Source organism: Microcebus murinus, chromosome 1 (genome assembly GCF_040939455.1).
Source record: "Microcebus murinus isolate Inina chromosome 1, M.murinus_Inina_mat1.0, whole genome shotgun sequence".
Taxonomy (NCBI): domain Eukaryota; kingdom Metazoa; phylum Chordata; class Mammalia; order Primates; family Cheirogaleidae; genus Microcebus; species Microcebus murinus.
In genome coordinates, this window is record NC_134104.1 from 162,663,104 (window position 1) to 162,676,783 (window position 13,680).

Sequence of the window (13,680 nt, forward strand, 5' to 3'; positions counted from 1 at the left end):
TAGAATGGAGTGGCAAGCAGTGGAGTGGAATAGAATGCAATGAGTGGAATTGAATGGAATGGATTGGAGTGAGTGGAGTGGAATGGAAGGCAATGCAATGGAGTGTAATTGAATTTATTGGAATGCAATGGAATGGAATAGAAAGGAGTTGAATGGAATGGAATGGATTGGATTGGAATTGAGTGGAGTAGAGTAGCATGGAATGCAATGGCATGGAGTAGAATGGAGTGGAGTAGGACCTAATGGAATGAAATGGAAAAGAATGGAATGGGATGAAATGGAGTAGAGTGTAGTGCAATGGAATGAAATGGAGTGAAATGGAAAAGAATTTAATGTAATGGAGTGGAAAAGAGTAAAATACAGGGGAATGGAGTGGAATGAAGTGGAGTAGAATATAATGTAATGGATGGAGTGGAATGGATTGAAATGGAATGGAGTGGCGTGAAATGGAATTGAATGGAGTGGAATGATGTGGCATGGAGTGGAAATTGATGTAATAAAATTGAGTGGGGTGAAGTGGAATGGAATAGTATTGAATGGAGTGAGTGGAAAGGAAGGAAGTAGAGTGGAATTCTATGGAGTGGAATTCTATGGAATGGAATGGAGTGTAGTGGAATAGAATGGAGAGGAACAGACTGGAATAGAAATAAAAGAATGGAATGGAGTGAAGTGGAACGGACTGGCATGGATTGGTATTGAACAGATTGGAGTGGAATGAAGTGGAATAGTGCAGAATGGAGTAGAATGGAATGGAGTGTATTGAAATGGAATGGAATAAAATGGAGTGGAGTGGAATTGAATCAAATGAAATAGAATAGTGTGAAATGGAATGGAATGGAGAGGAGTGGAAGAAAATGGAATGGAGTAGAATAGAATGGAATCATATAAAGTAGAATGGAGTGTAGTGGAATGGATTAGAGTACAGTAGAATGGAATGGAAAGAAATGCAGTAAAGTGGAATGGACTTGAATGGAGTGGAGTAGAATGGAGTGGAATAGAAGGAATTAATGTAATGGACTGGAGTGGAATAGAGTGGGATGCAATGGGACTGAATGAAATGGAGTGCAATAAAACGGAATGGAATGTAGTGGTTTGGATTGAGTGTAGGGTAATGTAGCGGAGTGGAGTGGACTGGAATGGAAAGGAATGGCCTGGAATGGAATCTGGTAGAATGAAGTGGAGTGGAATTGAGTTTATTCAAGTGGAATGGAGTGGAATGGTAGATAGCAGAATTGAATAAAATGGAATGGATTGGAATAGAATAGAGTGGAATGGAATAGGGTAGAGTATGGAATGTAATGGCATGATATTGAAAAAAGTGGAGTGAAATTCAGTGGATTGCAATAGAATGGCATGGAGTGAAATGGAAAGGAATAGAGTGGAGTGGAGTGCAATGGAATGGGATGGACTGTATCAGTAATGTAATGAATGCACTCTTCATTATCAGACTGTAATGAATGGAATGGAATCAAGGCCAGTTACCAAAGTCAGTGTTAATAAGATTAAAAACAAATTATTTTTTTTTTTTTTTTTTTTTTTTTGAGACAGAGTCTCGCTTTGTTGCCCAGGCTAGAGTGAGTGCCGTGGCGTCAGCCTAGCTCACAGCAACCTCAAACTCCTGGGCTCGAGCGATCCTTCTGCCTCAGCCTCCCTGGTAGCTGGGACTACAGGCATGTGCCACCATGCCCGGCTAATTTTTTATATATATATATCAGTTGGCCAATTGATTTCTTTCTATTTATAGTAGAGACGGGGTCTCGCTCTTGCTCAGGCTGGTTTTGAACTCCTGACCTTGAGCAATCCGCCCGCCTCGGCCTCCCAAGAGCTAGGATTACAGGCGTGAGCCACAGCGCCCGGCCTAAAAACAAATTATTCAAAACTCCCGTGCTGATCAGTAGTGGGATCGCGCCTGTGAATAGCCACTGCACTCCAGCCTGGGCAACATAGCGAGACCCCGTCTCTTAAAAAAAAAAAAAAAAAAAAAAAAAAAAATAAAAACAAATTATTGAGATATACAAAGAGTAAATAGGAATTTCTCTCTGGGCTCTTTTAAATGCATGCTAATTTCCACCCAGTGTTGCTTTGAACCTAAAACTACTCTAAAAAATTCTGTTTTTTTTTAAAGAGTGCACCCTATGTGATATAGCTAGTCCTGAGTATTCTCTTTCAAAGGTATTCTGAGTAGGCTGTATGTGGCTGCTCACGCTTGTAATATCAGCACCTTGGGAGGCGGAGGCAGGAGGATCGCTTGAGGCCAGGTATTTGAAACCAGCCTGGGCAACATAGTGAGACCTTTGTCTCTACAAAAAATTTAAAAATTAGCTGAACATGGTGGCACATGACTGTGGTCCCCACTTCCCAGGAGGCTGAGGTGGGAGTATCATTTGAGCCCAGGTAGTGAGATTACACTGAGCTATGATTGAGCCACTGTACTCCAGGTTGGGTGACAGATTGAAACTCTGTCCCTCATAAAAGAATACACTCTGTGAAAGGGAAAGCTCAGTATTATAAAGATGTCTACTTTCTCAAAAGTAATCTGTGAATTTAATGTAATTCCAATCAAAATTCCAATAGCATTTTTCTTTGAATTTAATAAACTGATAGGAAATTTAAAGTTTCAAGAATTGCCAAGAACTTCTGCAAAAGAAAAAAGCACAGACTTGCTCCATCAAATTTCAAGACTTCTAATAAAGCTATAGTGATTTAGAATATGGTGTTAGGGCAGAGACAGACAAATAAATACATCAGTGGTACAAAAGAGCTCAGAAATCAATCCAAGCACCTATAGAATCTTGGTATTGTAATAGAGGTCACATTACATTATAAATCACTGGAGAACTAATTTAATAAATAGTTTGAGCAGACAGTTGGATTTCCATATTGAAAAACAATAAGCCAATCTCTATGCCTTATACAAAAATAAATGTCAGATGAATTAAAGACTTTATTAGAAAAAAGGGAAGGGGACCAGGCTCACGCCTGTAATCTTAGCACTTTGGGAGGCCAAGTCGGGAGGACTGCCTGAGGCCAGGAGTTCAACACCAGCCTGTGCAAGAGCAAGACTCTGTCTCTACAAAAAATAGAAAAATTACCCGGGTGTGGTGGCACATGCCTGTAGTTCCAGCTACTCAGGAGGCTGAGACAGTAGGACCGCAAGGTAAAAATTAATTCAACTATGTATATTAATGTGAAAAACTTTTGTACAGTGGAAAATATTTAATAGAAGACAAACTGGGAGATGATATTTGCAACATTTATAACAGGATTAGTATCCCAAATTTATAAGTAAGTATAATATGTTAAGAAAACACAAGAGGCCAAGCGCGGTGGCTCACGCCTGTCATCCTAGCACTCTGGGAGGCCGAGGCGGGCGGATCACTAAAGGTCAGGAGTTCAAAACCAGCCTGAGCAAGAGGGAGACCCCGTCTATACTATAAATAGAAAGAAATTAATTGGCCAACTAATATATATAGGAAAAAATTAGCCAGGCATGGTGGCGCATGCCTGTAGTCCCAGCTACTCAGGAGGCTGAGGCAGGAGGATCGCTTGAGCCCAGGAGTTTGAGGTTGCTGTGAGCGAGGCTGATGCCACGGCACTCACTCTAGCCTGGGCAACAAAGTGAGACTCTGTCTCAAAAAAAAAAAAGAAAAACCCAAAAGAAAAATAGTCAAAGGATATGAGCTAACAACCTAAGACCAAAGTTTGTAGAAGGAAGGAAATAATAAAAATCAGCAGAAATACATGAAACAGAGACTGGAAAAACAATAGAATTGGTCAACAAACAAAACTAAGAGTTGGTGCTTTGAAATGATAAAATCAACAAACGTTTAAAGATAAAATCAACAAATGCTTAGCTAGACTAAGAAAAAAAGAGACATTACAAGTGATACTACAGAAATACAAAGGATTATAGGAGACCATTTGTTGGCATATAATATGAACAACATATAATATAATATAATATGAACAATTACAATAATATGAACAATTACATACCAACAAATTGGATAACTTAGAAGAAACAGATAAGTTCTTAGAAACATACAACTTGCCAAGGCTGAATCATGAAGATATAGAAAATCTGAACAGACCAATAACTAGCAAGGAGATTGAATCAGTAATAAAAAGCCTCCCATCAAAGAAACACCCAAGACCTGATGGCTTCTCTGCTGAATTCTACCAAATATTTAAAGAACTAATACCAATTTTTCTCAAACTCTTCCAAAAAAGGATATGAACTAGCAAATCTCAGAAAAAGAATCCAGATGGCCAATAAAATATAAAAAGATAATTCAGGAAATACAAACTGAAACCTTAATAAGATATCATTGCATATCCTTCACACTGAAAAAAGGTGAAGCTATAATAATGCTAAGTGTTAACAAAGGTATAGAAAAGTAGAAACTATGATTCGTTTTGGTGCGTCATAACATAACATGGCCACTTGGGAGAGCAATTGAACAATGTGTAGTAACATTGAAAATGTACATATAATACTTTATCCAGCAATCCTTTTTCTAGTTATATATATTAGAGAAACTCGGATGTGTGTGCACAGGAAATGTGCACAAGGGTACTTGTTCACAGAAGTATTCTTTGTAATAGCAAAAACTTAGAAACAATCTGAATGTCCATCCGTAGGGAAGCAGATGAATCGTGGGAAGTAACTGTGTGATGGGACACTATATAAAAGCTAAAATTAATGAACTGGATTTAAATGTATCAACTCCAGTAGAGCTGAAACAATATTTAATGAAAAACAAAAACTATATTGTCTGTGTAGAAAGAGCATCAGTAGATGCCAACTCCCTGTACTTGCTTCTGGGATAGTGGTGGAAGGAAAAGGGACTCGGGGGTTAAGCAGAAACAGGGAGGGACATCAACTTTAAAATGAATGTTTTGTTTTTTAAAAAGGCACATGGCAGAATTTAACATTTGTCCATTTGGGGTACTGTGTACATGGGTATTTCCTATATTATCTTCTATGCTTCATACTTAAAGAAAAGAGTTGTCTGTTTCCATTGCGTCTGGAAACTCCCTGGAAACAGACAGCCTGAGTAACAGTGGCTTATTTTATCTGTACAAGCTCCACCAGGACCAAGTGTCAGCTCTGGTTGGATGGGTATAAGCTGAGTGAAAAAGGCTGAATAGCCACAACTTGCTATCTTTTGTTGTTTATTGTGCCTTTTTCTTTTAGATGTTTCAAATGCATTAACGCCAACTTTTGAAACTGTTTTTGCTCGAATGCTGCCATCCTCGGGATGAAGGGCCATATCACACACAGGCTTCAGCAGCTGGGCCTCGGGCAGGCTGTGACAGCATTCCTGATAATTACAGCTTTGGCAGAAGTTTCTGTGAAAGTGAGAAGGAATTCCTAATCAAGCGAATTCTTTTGTGTCATCAGCTAAGGAACCCACTGAGTTGAACAAGTTGATCTGGCCTCCTGGCTTCCTAGTATCCTCTGTCTGCTACAGGCCTGTTCCTGGGCAGACTTGCTACAGCAGCAGCCTCCTAGCTTTGCAGGAAAGTGTTAGCTAGGGCACTGCTCCTAGAAAGAATTCATGATCAGCAGTCCTAACCTAGAAAAAGCGGTCTTTTCTAGTCCTGTGTCCAGTGGCAGTGAAGCAATCTGGGTGTTCCGGTCAGGTGGAAAGCAGAGGAGGCCACCTGCTTCTTAGTTCCAGCTGATTGTATGCCCTGTGGGACTAACATCTCCTGAATTTCAAAAGAAACTGTAAACTGGACTTCATGTTTACCTTTCAGATAAAAAGTGGTGACCAAGGCACTGTGGGAGGCAAGCAAAACATCTCTGCAGACCCCATTTGGCCAGTGGAGCTACCAGCTGGCAAGCTCTGGTCTGTTCAAGCCTAGGTTTGTAAAGCACCAGAGGTGCCTTATGCTGGATCTGGACTTCACAAACCCATAAAATTTTCCAGAAATTTTAGAGGTAGCCTCAGGGTTGCCAAATGTTCCATTTTACTAACCATCTTACTCCATTTGTGTTGTTATAACAGATTACCTGAGATGGTAATTTATTTTCTAAAAGATTTATTTAACTCACAGCTCTGTAGGCTGGGAAGTACAAGAAACACAGCCCCAGCATCTGCTCAGCTTCTGGTGAGGGCCACGTGTTAGCGCACAACATGGCAGAGGAAGTCAAAGTGCAAGCCAGACACATGCCAGTAGAGGCAAAAACCCGAGGGATGGATGGAGCCTGGCGAGATGGCTCACGCCTGTAATCCTAGCACTCTGGGAGGCCAAGGCGGGCAGATCATTTGAGCTCAGGAGTTCGAAACCAGCCTGAGCAAGAGCAAGACCCTGTCACCACTAAAAATAGAAAGAAATTAGCTGGCCAGCTAAAAATATATAGAAAAAATTAGCCGGGCATGGTGGCACATGCCTGTAGTCCCAGCTACTCGGGAGGCTGAGGCAGGAGGATTGCTTGAGCCCAGGAGTTTGAGGTTGCTGTGAACCAGGCTGACGCCACGGCACTCACTCTAGCCTGGGCAACAAAGTGAGACTCTCTGAAAAAAGAAAAAAAGAATCCTGGCTTTATAACAACCCACTCTCTGAGGAAGTAATCCAGCCTCACCAGAGGGAGAACTCACTACCTGTAGGCCCACTTTCCAACATCAAGTTTTTTGTTTTTTGCTTTTTGTTTTTGAGACAGAGTCTTGCTTTGTTGCCCAGGCTAGAGTGAGTGCCGGTGGCCTCAGCCTAGCTCACAGCAACCTTAAACTCCTGGGCTCAAACAATCCTGCTGTCTCAGCTTCCCAAGTAGCTGGGACTACAGGCATGCGCCACCATGCCCGGCTAATTTTTTCTCTCTATATTAGTTGGCCAATTAATTTCTTTCTATTTATAGTAGAGACGGGGTCTCGCTCTTGCTCAGGCTGGTTTCGAACTCCTGACCTCGAACAATCGGCCCGCCTCGGCCTTCCAGAGAGCTAGGATTACAGGCGTGAGCCAACGCGACTGGCCAACATTAAGTTTTTGTGGGGACAAATAAACCATATCCAAACCATAGCACCAAGCTATAAAACTTCTTTATTTATTTATTTATTTATTTTTGAGACAGAGTCTCGCTTTGTTGCCCAGGCTAGAGTGAGTGCCGTGGTGTCAGCCTAGCTCACAGCAGCAACCTCAAACTCCTGGGCTCAAGTGATCCTCCTGCTTCAGCCTCCTGAGTAGCTGGCACTACAGGCATGTGCCACCATGCCCGGCTAATTTTTTCTCTGTATATTAGTTGGCCAATTAATTTCTTTCTATTTATAGTAGAAACGGGGTCTCGCTCTTGCTCAAGCTGGTTTTGAACTCCTGACCTCAGGCAATCCGCCCACCTCAGCCTCCCAGAGTGCTAGGATGACAGGCGTGAGCCACTGCGCCTGGCCTTAAAACTTCTTAATATTTAAAAAAAAGGAAAAAAACCCAGCTACTATTAACTCTCACCATTTCATTAAAGAAAGGCCATTATGCGGGCGGATTGCTCAAGGTCAGGAGTTCGAAACCAGCCTGAGCAAGAGCGAGACCCCGTCTCTACTATAAATAGAAAAAAATTAATTGGCCAACTAATATATACAAAAAATTAGCCGGGCATGGTGGCGCATGCCTGTAGTCCCAGCTACTTGGGAGGCTGAGGCAGGAGGATTGCTTGAGCCAGGAGTTTGAGGTTGCTGTGAGCTAGGCTGACGCCACGGCACTCACTCTAGCCTGGGCAACAAAGCGAGACTCTGTCTCAAAAAAAAAAAAAAAGTAAGGCCATTATGGCACCTAAAAAATAGGATACACTGAATCTACAATTCCTTATGAATCCCTGGAGGCCAGTTGTATTTTGGAATTGAAAGTTGTTTACATTTTTGAAGGATTAATATGGTACATATAACACTCCAAAGTAAAATGCAAAATTTATGCAGTGGACTGTGAATTTTCAACCAATTGGAATAAGTGAAAGCCATAAATAACCATATGTCAGTTCAGGTCAGAGATTTCTGTCAAAATGAATTTTGGTGTCAAATAAAAAAAAGCCTTGATTTTCAGAGCCTTTTGGATTGTGAAACAGTATCAAGAAAGGAAAATCTTTTTTATATGGACAAGGTCTATGAAAGCCTCGGTGTGCTGCCCTTGTTTTTCTCAGGTCACCCTCGACCACTGGAGGTGCACTGTTGGTTGGACACTTGGGACATTCTGATCTAGGCCAAGGCAAGTCTTTTTTTTGTCTTTTTTTTTTTTTGATCAAGTTCTTTGTTGGATAAGGCAAGTCTTTATACCGCTTCCCCGCATTAACTTGACTCCCTCTTGCAACAGGGAGCACACGACCACACATGGCAGCATGTTTTAACATAAAGCATTCCTAAATCTGTCTCCTAGTTTCTCATAGCTGCTTTAGTGCTAGTTCTGATCTCTGTGTTACCCAGAACTCAACTACTGTTTTCCTGACTCCTCTTCAGTTACTAGAATGCACCTCTCCAAGCAGGCATAAGGCCCGACGTGCTTGGCTCCCTCAGCTGTCCCTGTCATGTGACAAGGCTGCTGTCCACTCTGACTGCCTCCTGGAGCAGTGGTGGTCAGCAAGTGCTTTCAAGAATGGCTGCCACAAGGATCTGAACTGCTAAGAGTGCAGTGGCACTGGTCAATTCCAAATAGCTTAATGGTCCTGTGTGGTGGCTCACACCTGTAATCCTGGCACTCTGGGAGGCCAAGGCGGGAGGGCCGCTTGAGGTCAGGAGTTTGAGACCAGCCTGAGCAAGAGCAAGGCCCTGTCTCTACAATAGAAAATTAGCCGGGTGTGGTGGTGCACACCTGTAGTCCCAGCTACTCTGGAGGCTGAGGTGGGAGGATCACTTGAGCCTAGGAGTTTGAGGTTGCTGTGAGCTATGATGACATCACTGCACTCTAGCCTGGGCAACAGAGTGAGACCCTGTCTCAAAAAATAAAAAATAAATAAAAATTAAAAAATAAAAATAATACAAATAACTTCCTGTCCATGCATCCTGAGGGAGCATTAAATGTTCGAGCAACCAAGTCGTATTAATGGTGCATATTGGCTCAGAATCAAATGACCTGTCCAAGGAGCAGCCTGAGAAGTTGGAAGAGAGTGGGGCTTTGGAGACAGGCCTTGAAGTACAGGAAAGATTTGGGCTTACTGGAGATGTAACAAGAAAGGGAAGGTGAAAACAGGTCAGGTGTGAATGAATGGTTTCATGCAGGCTGGAGCTAGCCCTGGGGAAAGAACGGGGTTTAGAAAGGACATTGGAAAGAGGAAACTTGGGGTGAGAGTAGTTGAGCAAGAGGGAGCTAGCTGGGTGTGCACCCACACCATGCAAAAGCTGCCTCACTGAAGGGAAGGATTCATGCTCTTGGTTTGAGGAGCATAAGCAGAAAGGGCATTTAGAACGAGTCCACATTGCAGAGCATTTCTGTGTCTGTCTCTCTGTGCCTTTCCCAATCTCCACCAAAAATTCCCAAAGCAACCTCTCCCTGCTCTCAGTCCCTGAAGGACTTTTTCTGTGACCCTCCTCTTACCCTGAGCACTTTCTACCTTATGAGTCCCTTGGTATAGTTTCTCTCTCATATTAAACTATACGCTCCTAATGCCAGGGCTGTGCCTGACTTGCCTGTGCCACCTCCAGCCCCCGCTGCCCAGGGAAGCATATCCTACTTTCAGATTTTCTCCACCCTGACCCTGCCTTGGCCTTCCCAGGGGGAGGTGCTCAAGTTTCCTCTACCACGTTATCTCCTATGGTCCCTTGCAAAGATTCAGATCTCTGGCTCCAGGCATTGCATTTTTCTGATCAAAGGTCTCTTCTGAGCAGGATATTTTCCATACCAGGAAGCTTAGGAGAGTCCAGAGTAAGCTGTGGGAAAAGGAATGGGGTGATCACAATTTTCTCCGGTTCCTGCCCTGGTTTAGCACAAGAAAAGGAGTTGGATCCCTTGCTCACTTGTCCTCTGGGCACCTTAGTTACAGTATACATACACTTCCTTTTATTTGAAACTTTATTTTGATGCGATTTCAAATTTACAGAAATTTACAAGAATAGCACAAGGAACTCACATTTAGCCCTCACCCAGATTTACCGGTTGTTTACATTTTGTCCCATTTGCTTTATCTCTCTATATGTATGTGTGTCTATACACACGTGTTTTCTTCTGAACTGTCTGAAAATGTCAACTCATTCATTGTGTTCCTTTGCCCCTGTAGACTTTAGCACATATTTCCTAAGAACAAGGACATTCTTGTGTGTTTTTACTCCTTACCTGTAGTGCTGGTTTCTTGCCCTAATATGGTATTTACTGGCAATTGGAGGGTGGGCGTACGGGGGTCTTATGGGTCTGAAGGAATTAGTCAAGAAGTTGTCACAGTGTTCCTTTCCTTCTAACTAGACCCTGCAGGGACAAAAACCCACACTGTCTTCTTTTTGGAAAAGTGAGGCTGGGTCTTTTTGGGAAAGTCTGCCTATTGTTTCCAGATGAAAACAGGAGCCTTGTCACAGCCCCAAAGCCAAACATGATTTGGGAAGGTGACATCAATTAAGCCAGCCAGTCTCAGACCCTGAAACATTTTTACTGTCCGTGCAACACTAGAATCCAGAAGGAAATAAGTCACAACACTGCACTGGTGGAAGCAGCTCTGTCTTCTGTCCTCACCTTGGTGCCTATGGTAACAATAGCAACCTACCATCCTGCCTGTAAGTCTTCCTGCCCCCATCATCTGTAGCAGATGAAACCCTCTTGCTCTTAACCAAGTTCCCAGAAATGCTGGAATTCAGGGGTTCCCAGAAGAGCCATGGGCAAACCTCCCTCATTAGGGTCCCCAGTTATTTGCTGATGTCTGGTGGATAGACAGGTGGAAAAACATTTTTTCTTTTTCTGAATATAAAATTATATGTGCTTCTTGGGAAAAAAAACCATAAATATAAAAAAAGTATGAAGAAGGGATACAGATCACCTGTATGCTTACTATAGTTCCAGTGTCCACGCTTTGGGACTCCTGTTGCATCAGGAACGAACATTGTGTGGTGGCTCAGAACTCACACTCAAGTAGTCAGAACCAGATGTAGTTCTGGCTCTGCCATTACTAGCCAAAGTAAGGCGCACTCTGGGTTATTTTCAGAGCATATAAATCTTTTGCCTTTTACTATCTGGAGTAAGGGAACTATCTTCTTTGAGATCCAGTTTACTCATCTATAAAGCAGAACAACAATAGTATCTGGTTAAATAAGCTAATGCACATCAAGGGTTTAGTCCAATGCCTGACATGAAGCAATTGTTAACAATAGCTCTAGACAACAAGAATGGACTCTGCCATACCACTGCACAGCAGCCTGCTGTTTTAACAGTGGTTTATTCATTCAGCACCTATCATTTTGAACACCCACAAATGCCAGGCATAATGCTAAGTCCTAGCAGTCAACCAAACAAAATCCTTGCCCTTATGGGGCTCACACTGTAGTGGAGAGAGACAGATAACAAGCTTGTGTATGTTATAAAGTATGGCTTGGCTGAGAAGTGCTCTGCAGGAAGGTCAGCAGGGTATGGTGGACAGGCACCACCATCAGCCATCAAAGAAGGCCTCTTTGAAAAGGAGCCATTTGGCAAAAAGTCTGAAGGAAATGAGGGAGCTGTGTGAATATCTGGAGGAAGAACATATCTGGCAGTGGAACAGCATGTGTGAGGACCTTGAAGCAGCAGCGTGTTTGGTATGTTTGAGGAGGCCATTGTGGCCAGGGCAGAGTAGGAAGACAGTAGTATAAGCAGAGGTCAGGGAGGCAGTGGGGACCCAATTGTATAGGGCCCTATAGGCCATTTTAAGGACTGTAGCTATTCCTCTGGGTGACATGGGGACCCAGGGAGGGCTGAAGGAGAGGAAAGATGTAACCTGAGCCTCGTTAGATCTCGGCACTGTGTGCTGCAGGTGAAGTGAGAAGCTGCGCGGTGACTCGGGCTCTCATACCCAGCAGCCCAGCCCTGTGCGCCCAGGAACGTCCCACCAGGAGCATCGGTCTCACAGGCTGCCCAACAGGGCGTGGCTCTCCTCCCCTCACTGCTTCTCTGGGTGGAACTTACATGCAGGCCCATACTCAGATGCTTCCAGGCTAGACCATACTGGAGCCCAGCCTTACTCAGTAGCCAAGGCAGCCAGTGGCCACCATCAGTTACGTCTTGCCATAAGCCAGGCCTGTCACTCCCAGAGCTCACTTAATCCGCACAGCCACCCTGCCAAGCAGCCACTGTCAGTCTCCCTTTCGCAGCTGGTGCAACAGTTGACAAACTCGCGCAAGATCCTGAAGCTAGCAGGGCAGTCAGGGAAGCCAGGACTCTCCCACCTCGCCTGTCAGACGCCCAAGGATGGGGACAATGATGAACAAAGCACGGCACCCACAGTGCTTGCACGCCACCGTCCCCCAGACGGCAAGGTAGAAGGCTGCATGAGTCAGTACTTTGTCTCTCCCTAGGCTCTCACTCTGTCCAGAAAAGGTCTGAGAAAGCATTTTGCAAACTACAAAGCATTACACAGACACAAGTGTGGTTATGAAGATGATTAGGAGTCTCAGGTTCTGGTTGGGCTCCTGGTTTTTCTGATGGCTGCTCTTCCTAGTCATTGGCATGTCAACCCCAAACACCTGGCCAGGCACGGTGGCTCACGTCTGTAATCCTAGCACTCTGGGAGGCCAACGTGGGCGGATCATTTGAGCTCAGGAGTTCGATACCAGCCTGAGCAAGAACGAGACCCCATCTCTCCTAAAAATAGAAAGAAATTAATTTGCCAACTACAAATATATACACAAAAAAAATTAGCCGGGCATGGTGGTGCGTCCCTGTAGTCCCAGCTACTCAGGAGGCTGAGGCTGCAGGATTGCTTGAGCCCAGGAGTTTGAGGTTGCTGTGAGCTAGGCTGATGCCATGGCACTCACTCTAGCCTGGGCAACAAAGCAAGACTCTGTCTCAAAAAAAAAAGCCCTAAACATCTGAGCTCCCCCAAATTTCAGCATATCCCCAGCTTCTCCTTTGCTTTGCTGGAAACAAAGCAGGTCTTTTACAAGTGAGGGAGGGGGTTTGTGGTGGCCTTGCTTTTGGGAAAATGCTTTCACCTCCTTCCAGCTTGTTGTTTTCACACAAAATTCCAGACACATGGGGCAGGCAAACAGAAGTCTCATTCATAGCCAGTGGTCCCCCAGGCTGGTGTTTCCACGCCTCCTTCCCCTTGCCTCTCACTTCAGTCTTCTGTTGAAGTTTCGGTCCACTTACGACCACAGAGCTAGACTCAGGGCAAAGGAGATGTTTCACACAGCTGGTGGGGTTGAGGCGAGGGTGGCCTTTGGAAGCTACCACATGGCACGGTGGGAAGAGCCCTCGATTTGCTGGCGGACAGACTAACCTGTATTCCAGATTGGTTCCACTGATCAGTAGTCAAATGACCTTGGACAAATCACTTGCCTCTTCGACTTTGAAAGATGTGGTTCTCAGAATCCTTTGCACACAGTGCTCCAGGCAGCCACTGCCTGTCCACTGGCGCAGCCAGAGCGTGTGCAGGAAGTCGCTCGCCTCCTGGGGGCCATGTAGGCCTTCTTCCCAGTTTGGTTAAGTTGCATAGAGCTGAGCGTGAGGGCTCCTGGTGGCTCTGCTAAATTGTGTCCTGGCTCAAAAAAGAAAATCCTGTCCTTGAGTAAACACACCTTT